Consider the following 12219-nt stretch of genomic DNA (forward strand, 5'->3'; position numbering starts at 1 on the left):
ACATACACCTTTTCTTAATTTTAAGAATCCCCCAACATACCCACAACAACCCACCCCTCGCCCCCCACAGGACAGCTCATCCCAGATCTAAGCTCCCCGGAGGCCACCAGTGCCTCAAGAAGTTCTCGCCTATCTGAAGCCAATAGCTCCCAACTTCTATTACTCCTCATCCCAACTCAAGCCGTGGAGACCATATTTTAGTAAACATTCCTATTTTCCCTCGTCTCTTATAAACACCTTTTTCCAGCTTTAGACCGTGTTGTACATATTGGAGAAATTCCCTCCTCGCAGGCGGTTCTACCTTTATCCAGTTCCGCGCTATCACTTTCCGAGCCATATACAGTAACCTAGCGATTGCAATCTTCCAGGTGTTGTCCACTCCTATTTCATCCACGTATCCCAGCACGCATATTATCGGATCTCTCAGGACTCTACATTTATACGCTCCTTCCACCCGACTCAAAACCACCACCCAAAAAGCGGCCAGTCTAGGACACGTCCACATCATATGATAAATTCCTGCATTCTCACTCCCACACCTCGGACACTCAGAATCAGCACGCAGCCCCCCTTTATGTAGCACTTTCGGAGACTTATATACTCTGTGCAAAATATAGAGCTGCGACAACCTATACGGCTCACTCAATGACAACCGCAGAACCCACTCCAGTACTGATTCCCAGGTTTCATTCTCCACCGGGCCCAAGTCCCTCTCCCACTTAGCTCTCGCCTTTATGGGAAAATCCAACAGACGTGTGCATAAGGTCCTTATATAGGGTGGAAATGACTCCCTTTGTAGTCCCGTCACCACATATATACTCCAATACTATGTCCTCCTGAAACCCGATGTCAGTACTCTTCTTTTGAGCTCCAAAGGCGTGCTTCATCTGTGCATACTGATATTCTCCTGCGGGCCTCAGACCAAACTCCGCTTATAATTGGGAAAAGGACTTCAACACTCGTTGTTGGACTATTTGGTTTACAAAGCAAATTCCTTTAGACTGCCACTCTATCAGACCTCCCAGATCCGCAAATTCCTTTAAATTACTGTTAGACCATATCGGTGTGAATCTAGTCAACTCTGTAACCCCCCGAATCTGCCTCAATCTGTTCCATAATTTACGTATCAGAAACAGGGTTGGATATAGCTTCCCCAATGCTCCCAAAGAGCCGTCCTCTAAGCATTGTATTACCGGGCATCGGCCTGTCACCCCTTCCATCAGGTGTTGTACTGCACTGGATGACGCCTCCCGCGCCCAGCCCTTCAAATGCTGACTCTGGGCCGCAAGAAAATATAACTCAGGATTGGGTAAAGCCAAACCACCATCTTCCTTGGGTCGCTGAAGCGTCTCCAGGCTAATACGTGGGTACTGTCAACCCCATATCAAACTTCTAAAAAGGGCATTAATCTGTCGGAATTTCCCCCGCCGGATCCAAATTGGCGCGTTATGTAAAACGTATAAAATTTTAGGCATCAGGACCATCTTAATGAGATTGACCCTTCCAACCACCGACAGATGTAACTTATTCCAAGCATCTACCTTTGCCTCGAGCACCCCATAACAGGAGTCAGATTTCTATGTACGAACTCCGTGACTGGAACCGAAATCCATATCCCAAGGTATTTAAAATGAGATACCACCTTAAGCCGCTCATCACCCACAGTCTCACTCACATTCTCTCCTACACCATCTACCTTAAACAGAACCGATTTGTCCCAATTAATTGTTAGCCCCGATACGGACCCGAATCTTTCAACAATTTCAATGGCCCCTCTCAGTGAATCAACCGGATCCGCCAAAAACAGCAAAACGTCATCTGCATATAGCGCTATCTTTTCCTCAACTTCCACATATCTAAACCCAGGGACCCCATCAGATTGTCGAATCTTGGCGGCAAGTAGCTCCACTGCCAACGCAAACAGGAGAGGCGAAAGCGGACATCCCTGCCTAGTGCGTCTAGACAACTTTATAGGCTGAGACAATTCCCCGTTCACCCTTACTCTAGCCGTCGGCAATGAATACAACAGCTGAATCCAGGCCACAAACTGCGGACCAAAACCCATACATTTCAACACCTGCCAGAGATATCCCCACTCTACACTGTCAAACGCCTTATGGGCATCCAGTGACGCGATCACCCTCCGGCCACAGTTGTCAGACTTCACCTGTAAATTTACATATAACCTCCGCAGATTAATCGCCGTCGACCTATCAGGCATAAAGCCAGACTGGTCCGGATGCACCAGGCCCGTAATGACACTAGACAGACGGGAAGCTAACACCTTGGCCAAAAGCTTGACATCAATAGTTAGTAAAGATATTGGGCGATATGACTCGGGTTTCCCCAAATCCTTATCCTCCTTTGGAATAACCACTATTATGGCCTCCCTCATAGAAGCTGGCAAACACCCCCGGGATCTAGCTTCCTCCAGAACCGTCTTTAATCTAGGAATCAACACTTCTCCCAAACTTTTATAGATCTCGGCGGGCAATCCATCAACACCAGGCGCCTTCCCGTTGGCCATGGACATCAATGCCCGACTCAGTTCCTCCTCCGTGATAGGGGCTTCCAAGCTCTCCCTATCCACCTCGTTCAGTCTCGGTAGATCCAGACCCTCCAAGAAAGTCAATGTATCTCCGACCGACTCACCAACCCGGGAGGAATATAAGTCTGCATAAAAGTCCGCAAAAGTCCTCAAAATCTCAGGCGTTTCAGATACTCTGCTACCACTTACAGGCTCCAATGAGTGCACATATGAAGTACCCCTCTGAGCAGCTGCCACCAGTGATAGCATATGACCCACTGTTTCTCCCTCCTGGTAATACAACACTCTTTGAAATTCCTGCTTCCTAACAGCTTTTTCCAGGAGTACTTTTTCCAATTGATTTTGTGCATTTTTCAGCCTTTTCCCAGCCTCAGGAGTTCCCAGTGTGGCCATCCCATCCTCTGCATCCTTCAACTCGTCAACTGCCGCCCTTTCTGCCTCCCTCGTCCTTCGCTTACACCTACTAATGTCTCTAAACAGTAGTCCTCTCAGATACGCCTTCATTGCATCCCAGATCGTAAGAGCGTCTGTACTCCCATCATTCAAAACGAAGAACTCCGCCACCTCCCGTCCTATACGTTCCATCTCAATACTATGTAACCAACTAGGATGTATCTTCCATTCTCTCCCATTTACAGACTGTGTCCCCGCCAACTTAAACTCCACCTCAATTGGACTGTGGTCCGACAAGGCCCTTGGGAGATATCTCACCTCCCCAACCAGTGTGTCTAGTAGCTTATTTCCCAGAGCCATATCAATTCTAGAGAGCGTGGCATGCGCCGGCGAATAACATGAATACCCTCTCTCCCCAACATGTCTGACCCTCCAAAGGTCAATCATACCTATCTCCTGTACATGGGTGCCAAATGTTGTAGTATGTCCCCCCGACCTATTCTGGGTGTTTTTATTCTTATCCCAAAAGTCGTCACAGATGTTATTTAGGTCCCCAATAATCATCAGCGGTGTCGGCCCCCATCGTTCCACTCGCTCCAATACTTCTCTAATCTTCCTGCTTGAGTAGGGAGGTGGAATATACATAGCTGCAATACACAACATCACTCCATACAATATACACTGTATTAGTACGTACTGACCATCTGCATCCACACAAACCTTCACCTCCTGATACTGAACTCCCGCTGGAACCAAGATTGACACCCCTCTCGCATACGTGGAGAAGGTAGAATGATATCCCCTCTGAATCCAACGTCTATTTAAGACCTTCACCATCTCCCTTACCAAGTGCGTCTCCAGCAAACATATCATTGAGGCCCGCTGGTCTCTTGCATACTGCAAAGTCGCGGCCCGTCTGGATTTCTCCGCCAGGCCTCTCACATTCCAGCTCAAAATCTTAAAACGGCCCCCCATCAATTGGCTCATCTTCTCTACATATATCATTATTCTTGACCATGAGCTGTCTAACGTCCCTAACCCCCCCTACCCCAACTCTCCCTCCCACCCATCCCCTCTCACAACTAACCATTCCGCCTCTTTCCAAGAGTGGGGCATCATCGCCCATAGTGAACACTCCGATTGGCGTTACCTTCCCAACCCTCCTCCCACCACTGTACATAACAAAATTCCATAGATTCTTTAACATGTCACAAGATTTCAACATCGAGTAACCTGCAAATGCAAGAAACCTAAAACAACCTTATAATACGCCGCCTACCCTTCCTCCCCCTTCCCCAGCAGCCATTATAGCATTCCCTTAACTGTGGCTGATTACAACCCAGCTCCATCCTTCAACTTTCACCCCCATAACCCCCTGAGTTGTTAATCACGAGTCTCTTTTCCCACTGACAGAGAAGTAATCACATTCAGAGTCCCCCCTCAGTTTCAGTCTCCTTTTCCTTTAAGCTTTTTAGCATTAATGTCAATCCACTGGGTAGCTTCCTCCGGCTTCTGAAAAAAGTGAATTTTATCAAACGCCACCACCCTCAGTCTTGCTGGAAACATCATGGAGTACTGTACTCCCAACTCCCTCAGCCGTCTCTTCATACCCGTGAACATCATCCGTTGTTTCTGCACCAAAGTAGAATAGTCGGGGTATATAGCAATTCTTTGGCCTTCAACTGTCAGATCCGTCATGTCTCTGGCCTTCCTCAGGATAATGTCTCTGTCTCTGTAATTTAGGATTTTGGCGAGCATGGTACGGGGATTCACTCCAGGGACAGGTGGTTTCGGTGGGACCCTATGCGCTCTCTCCACCGCGAACACTTTTGTTAGCGCCGTATCTCCAAAAGTCTCTAACAGCCATTTTTCCATATACTCAGTTGGATTCCTCCCTTCAGCTTTTTCAGGGATGCCCACTATACGAATATTGTTTCTTCTGGACCTGTTCTCAAGGTCCTCATTTTTTGCCGCCAATTCAGCTATTGCTTGAGTGAACTTTTTCTCTGCTTTTTGCAGCTGCACTATATGGTCTTCTGCCGTGCTCACTCTCTCCTCTACCTCCCCCACACGTTTGTCAATCTTCTGCATGGCTGCGTTTATCTGGGCTGTGTCCCCCTTAACCTCCTGTATCTGTAGGGTCAGAGACTGTTTACATGAAGAAACCAGCGCAAAAACGTCTCTTAGGGTAGGCTCAGCTTCTGGCGCCATTTCCTCAGGTCCCCCTACTGCCACCGCCATATTGCTCTCCTTTCTCCCCTGTTGTACCTCATGTTCTCCTGCTGGGTTCTCTTCCTCCTCCTCCTCCCCTGTATCAGCTCCAGATTCCTCCACTCTTACAAACTGCTGGAGCTTTGCCGCCACCTCCATGCGTTTCTTACATGCGGCGTTCTCTTTATCCGCCTTCTCTGTTGCATCGGCGCCATCTTGGCTTGCGCCTGCATCCCCGGCTCCCGCGTCCTTCTGCCTTCTCCTAGTCATTCTCTCCGTTCACGGAGTTGCCGCTCAGCACCGCCGAGCTCACTGGATCGCCCCGCAGCCAGTAAGCCTCCCCTGGAGCCGTTCAGCGGCGGCTATACAGGATTTTATAATGCACAGCAGCGGGAGCTCTCTGCCGCACGTCCGTTCACATGGACACTCGGGCCATGCCCCGTCGCCTCCATGTTTTACTTTGTTTTATGGTCCAGATGTCTGAGAATGAATCTTATCTGTTATTACTCAGCCGAGCGATTGTATTAATAAAATATCTTTAAAATCAGTTAAAACAAGGGGATATAACATAACCCCATACTAACAAACAAGCCCAAAATAAGGCAAAAAGCCGGCACATATCTATACAGGGTATAATACACATGCCCATAGGTTAAACATCGTATGAATAACACGACATGAACACATCTACTGGTCCCATACAATCATGCACCATAAAAGGACATTGTATAACCTTAAAGAAAAAGCATGACCTCTCCGGCACCATATAGTCAAAGTGCCGTAATTACCACAAATATAGTGGTGATATAAACAACCTATAAACGGTCATGTTGGAGGTAACGGCAATGCAATAAACACAAATGTGAGATAGCTATGCAGCCCAATACCCACCGCACCTGAAACCAAACACCCAAAATACATAAATCCTGAATAGGGTGTAGAGAGAACCCAATCCCGTGGGTATAGGTCCCAGGCAGAATCAAGAGGGCATGTGTACCATGTAAAAGAAAAGTGCGGGCTGCAGGCACCCAACGCGTGTCGCCACGCACTGGTGGCTTCGTCAGGGGTGACCCTGACACTCGTTATGTAGGCCTGGCCCCGTGCCGCTCATTATGTAGGCCTGGCCCCGTGCCGCTCATTATGTAGGCCTGGCCCCGTGCCGCTCATTATGTAGGGGTGACCCCTGACGAAGCCACCAGTGTGTGGCGACACGCGTTGGGTGCCTGCAGCCCGCACTTTTCTTTTACATGGTACACATGCCCTCTTGATTCTGCCTGGGACCTATACCCACGGGATTGGGTTCTCTCTACACCCTATTCAGGATTTATGTATTTTGGGTGTTTGGTTTCAGGTGCGGTGGGTATTGGGCTGCATAGCTATCTCACATTTGTGTTTATTGCATTGCCGTTACCTCCAACATGACCGTTTATAGGTTGTTTATATCACCACTATATTTGTGGTAATTACGGCACTTTGACTATATGGTGCCGGAGAGGTCATGCTTTTTCTTTAAGGTTATACAATGTCCTTTTATGGTGCATGATTGTATGGGACCAGTAGATGTGTTCATGTCGTGTTATTCATACGATGTTTAACCTATGGGCATGTGTATTATACCCTGTATAGATATGTGCCGGCTTTTTGCCTTATTTTGGGCTTGTTTGTTAGTATGGGGTTATGTTATATCCCCTTGTTTTAACTGTTTTTAAATGTGTTTTTGTCTCTTGCATATTTGTTGAATAAAGCTGTTTTTGTGATATATATTCCTCTAGTGGTGACTCCCACTTTATAAGGTCTACCTTTCCCTCTCTAGTCTATATTTGATGCTTTTTTAGGCCTTGGTTTGAGTCCCACTGACCGTGCTGCCCCATTTACTTTTGTTTGATTAATAAAATATCTTTTTTACATATAGAAATCTGATGTCTCCAACAGAGAGTGGAATAACTACACGGCCCCCCGGTTGTATCTGGCCGTGAGCAACGCAGCCTCCGCTAGTATCTGGCCGTGAGCAACGCGGTCCCCGTTAGTATCCGGCCGAGAGCGACACGACCCCCGCTAGTATCTGGTCGAGAGCAACGCGGCCCCCGCTAGTATCTGGCCGTGAGCAACGCAGCCCCCGCTAGTATCTGGCAGTGAGCAACGCGGCCCCCGCTAGTATCTGGCCGTGAGCAACGCAGCCCCCGCTAGTATCTGTCCGTGAGCAACGCAGTCCCCGCTAGTATCTGGCCGTGAGCAACGCAGCCCCCGCTAGTATCCGGCCGAGGGCGAAGCGACCCCCGCTAGTATCCATCCGAGAGCAACGCGGCCCCTGCTAGTATACGGCCGAGAGCAACGCAACCCCCGCTAGTATCCATCCGAGAGTGACGCGACCCCCGCTAGTATCTGGCCGTGAGCAACGCGGCCCCCGCTAGTATCTGGCCGTGAGCAACGCGGCCCCCGCTAGTATCTGGCCGTGAGCAACGCGGCCCCCGCTAGTATCTGGCCGTGAGCAACGCAGTCCCCGCTAGTATCTGGCCGTGAGCAACGCAGCCCCCGCTAGTATCCGGCCGAGAGCGACACGACCCCCGCTAGTATCCATCCGAGAGCAACGCGGCCCCCGCTAGTATACGGCCGAGAGCAACGCGACCCCCGCTAGTATCCGGCCGAGAGCGACACGACCCCCGCTAGTATCCGGCCGAGAGCGACACGACCCCCGCTAGTATCCATCCGAGAGCAACGCGGCCCCCGCTAGTATACGGCCGAGAGCAACGCGACCCCCGCTAGTATCCGGCCGAGAGCGATGCTATAACGGGTACAGACCTCACTGACTGCATATTGCTCTAGTGTTCCTGCTCTTCCTGTAGAGACCCCCGTGCCGCAGTGGTATCCATTACGGGGGGCTTGTGGGCTGCTCTATTATTGCCCTGTAGGTAAAGAAAAAGAATAGAGCTGAATAGAAAGGCCCGTTATATCTGGATACAGAAAAACCTGAATTCTAGGGAGAGAAAAAAACCCGCGTCTGTGTGTCGTGCTCATATACTCACCTCGTTCTCTTCATTTTCTTTCAAAGAGTAGAAACTTTTAGTTTACAAGAGGGGGAGTATGGCGATATACAGACGGGGCCCAATCGCCGGACCGGGCCCCCAGCACTGACGGTACAGGGGGACAGAACTGCATAACACCCACCTGCACCACAAGGGGGCAGCAGTGCTGCCAATATCCCTATATCTGCACAAGTCAGTGCAATAGTGACCGCATATAATGGGATTAGATACACAGCACTGCAGACAGTATCACACAGGATTAGATACACGGCTCTGCATGCAGTATCACACAGGATTAGATACACGGCTCTGCATGCAGTATCACACAGGAGAGGATTAGATACACGGCTCTGCATACAGTATCACACAGGAGAGGATTAGATACATGGCTCTGCATACAGTATCACACAGGAGAGGATTAGATACACGGCTCTGCATACAGTATCACACAGGAGAAGATTAGATACACGGCTCAGCAGACAGTATCACACAGGAGAGGATTAGATACATGGCTCTGCATACAGTATCACACAGGAGAGGATTAGATACACGGCTCTGCATACAGTATCACACAGGAGAGGATTAGATACACGGCTCAGCAGTCAGTATCACACAGGAGAGGATTAGATACACGGTTCAGCAGACAGTATCACACAGGAGAGGATTAGATACACGGCTCAGCAGTCAGTATCACACAGGAGAGGATTAGATACACTGCTCAGCAGACAGTATCACACAGGAGAGGATTAGATACACGGCTCAGCAGACAGTATCACACATGGTAGGATTAGATACACGGCTCAGCAGACAGTATTACACAGGAGAGGATTAGATACACGGCTCAGCAGTCAGTATCACACAGGAGAGGATTAGATACACGGCTCAGCAGACAGTATCACACAGGAGAGGATTAGATACACGGCTCAGCAGTCAGTATTACACAGGAGAGGATTAGATACACGGCTCAGCAGTCAGTATCACACAGGATAGGATTAGATACACGGCTCAGCAGTCAGTATCACACAGGATAGGATTAGATACACGGCTCAGCAGTCAGTATCACACATGAGAGGATTAGATACACGGCTCAGCAGTCAGTATCACACAGGAGAGGATTAGATACACGGCTCAGCAGTCAGTATCACACATGAGAGGATTAGATACACGGCTCAGCAGTCAGTATCACACAGGAGAGGATTAGATACACGGCTCAGCAGTCAGTATCACACAGGAGAGGATTAGATACACGGCTCAGCAGTCAGTATCACACAGGAGAGGATTAGATACACGGCTCAGCAGTCAGTATCACACAGGAGAGGATTAGATACACGGCTCAGCAGACAGTATCACACAGGAGAGGATTAGATACACGGCTCAGCAGTCAGTATCACACAGGAGAGGATTAGATACACGGCTCAGCAGACAGTATCACACAGGAGAGGATTAGATACACGGCTCAGCAGACAGTATCACACATGGTAGGATTAGATACACGGCTCAGCAGTCAGTATCACACAGGAGAGGATTAGATACACTGCTCAGCAGACAGTATCACACAGGATAGGATTAGATACACGGCTCAGCAGACAGTATCACGCAGGAGAGGATTAGATACACGGCTCAGCAGACAGTATCACACATGGTAGGATTAGATACACGGCTCAGCAGTCAGTATCACACAGGAGAGGATTAGATACACTGCTCAGCAGACAGTATCACACAGGATAGGATTAGATACACGGCCCAGCAGTCAGTATCACGCAGGAGAGGATTATATACACGGCCCAGCAGTCAGTATTACGCAGGAGAGGATTAGATACACGGCTCAGCAGTCAGTATCACGCAGGATAGGATTAGATACACGGCTCAGCAGTCAGTATTACACAGGAGAGGATTAGATACACGGCTCAGCAGTCAGTATTACACAGGAGAGGATTAGATACACGGCTCAGCAGTCAGTATCACACAGGAGAGGATTAGATACACGGCTCAGCAGTCAGTATCACACAGGATAGGATTAGATACACGGCTCAGCAGTCAGTATCACACAGGAGAGGATTAGATACACGGCTCAGCAGTCAGTATCACACAGGATAGGATTAGATACACGGCTCAGCAGTCAGTATCACACAGGATAGGATTAGATACACGGCTCAGCAGACAGTATCACACAGGAGAGGATTAGATACACGGCTCAGCAGACAGTATCACACATGGTAGGATTAGATACACGGCTCAGCAGTCAGTATCACACAGGAGAGGATTAGATACACGGCTCAGCAGTATCACACAGGACAGGATTAGATACACGGCTCAGCAGTCAGTATCACACAGGATAGGATTAGATACACGGATCAGCAGTCAGTATCACACAGGATTGGATACACGGCTCTGCATACAGTATCACACAGGATTGGATACACGGCTCTGCATGCAGTATCACACAGGATTAGATACACAGCTCTGAAGTCAGTATCACACAGGAGAGGATTGGATGCCACAGCTCCCTGTGATCCGTGTCCCGGTTTTGGCTGCTGCAGCGCCTCGCTTTGCTGTAATCTGCCTCCTCAGTGCCGTGATGCAGTTTGTCGCTTTCTCAGCTATTCGTGTTTTTCTGCAGTGATGAGGATTTCTCGGACATCCATGGGAATGCGCTGACGACCCCTTAGTCTCCTGTCCTGGGGGTCACTCTGCTGTTCTGACTGATCATGTGACTAATGGCCCCATGCAGCCTGTGTCACTGACCCCAATAGTGGGGAAATTAGAGCGTGACCCCTCTCACCGCTGCGACTGGTCATTACATGACTGGAGATCTACTGTGTGCCCTAATGCTGTGGGGTAGATCCAAGAAGAGCGGCCTCCACCACTCACTGCAGGACGGACACATACACACACATACAGTTAGGGCCAGAAATATTTGGACAGTGACACAAGTTTTGTTATTTTAGCTGTTTACAAAAACATGTTCAGAAATACAATTATATATGTAATATGGGCTGAAAGTGCACACTCCCAGCTGCAATATGATAGTTTCCACATCCAAATCGGAGAAAGGGTTTAGGAATCATAGCTCTGTAATGCATAGCGTCCTCTTTTTCAAGGGACCAAAAGTAATTGGACAATGGACTTTAAGGGCTGCAATTAACTCTGAAGGCGTCTCCCTCGTTAACCTGTAATCAATGAAGTAGTTAAAAGGTCAGGAGTGGATTCCAGGTGTGTGGTTTTGCATTTGGAAGCTGTTGCTGTGAGCAGACAACATGCGGTCAAAGGAACTCTCAATTGAGGTGAAGCAGAACATCCTGAGGCTTAAAAAAAAAGAAAAAATCCATCAGAGAGATAGCAGACATGCTTGGAGTAGCAAAATCAACAGTTGGGTACATTCTGAGAAAAAAGGAATTGACTGGTGAGCTTGGGAACTCAAAAAGGCCTGGGTGTCCACGGATGACAACAGTGGTGGATGATCGCCGCATACTTAATTTGGTGAAGAAGAACCCGTTCACAACATCAACTGAAGTCCAGAACACTCTCAGTGAAGTAGGTGTATCTGTCTCTAAGTCAACAGTAAAGAGAAGACTCCATGACAGTAAATACAAAGGGTTCACATCTAGATGCAAACCATTCATCAATACCAAAAATAGACAGAAAAACACCTCAAGAAGCCAGCTCAGTTCTGGAAAAGTATTCTATGGACAGATGAGACAAAGATCAACCTGTACCAGAATGATGGGGAGAAGAAAGGGAACGGCACATGATCCAAGGCACACCACACCCTCTGTAAAACATGGTGGAGGCAACGTGATGGCATGGGCATGCATGGCTTTCAATGGCACTGGGTCACTTGTGTTTATTGATGACATAAGAGCAGACAAGAGTAGCCGGATGAATTCTGAAGTGGACCGGGATATACTTTCAGCCCAGATTCAGCCAAATGCTGCAAAGTTGATTGGACGGCGCTTCATAGTACAGATGGACAATGACCCCAAGCATACAGCCAAAGCTACCCAGGAGTTCATGAGTGCCAAAAAGTGGCACATTCTGCAATGG

Source organism: Ranitomeya imitator, chromosome 7 (genome assembly GCF_032444005.1).
Source record: "Ranitomeya imitator isolate aRanImi1 chromosome 7, aRanImi1.pri, whole genome shotgun sequence".
Taxonomy (NCBI): domain Eukaryota; kingdom Metazoa; phylum Chordata; class Amphibia; order Anura; family Dendrobatidae; genus Ranitomeya; species Ranitomeya imitator.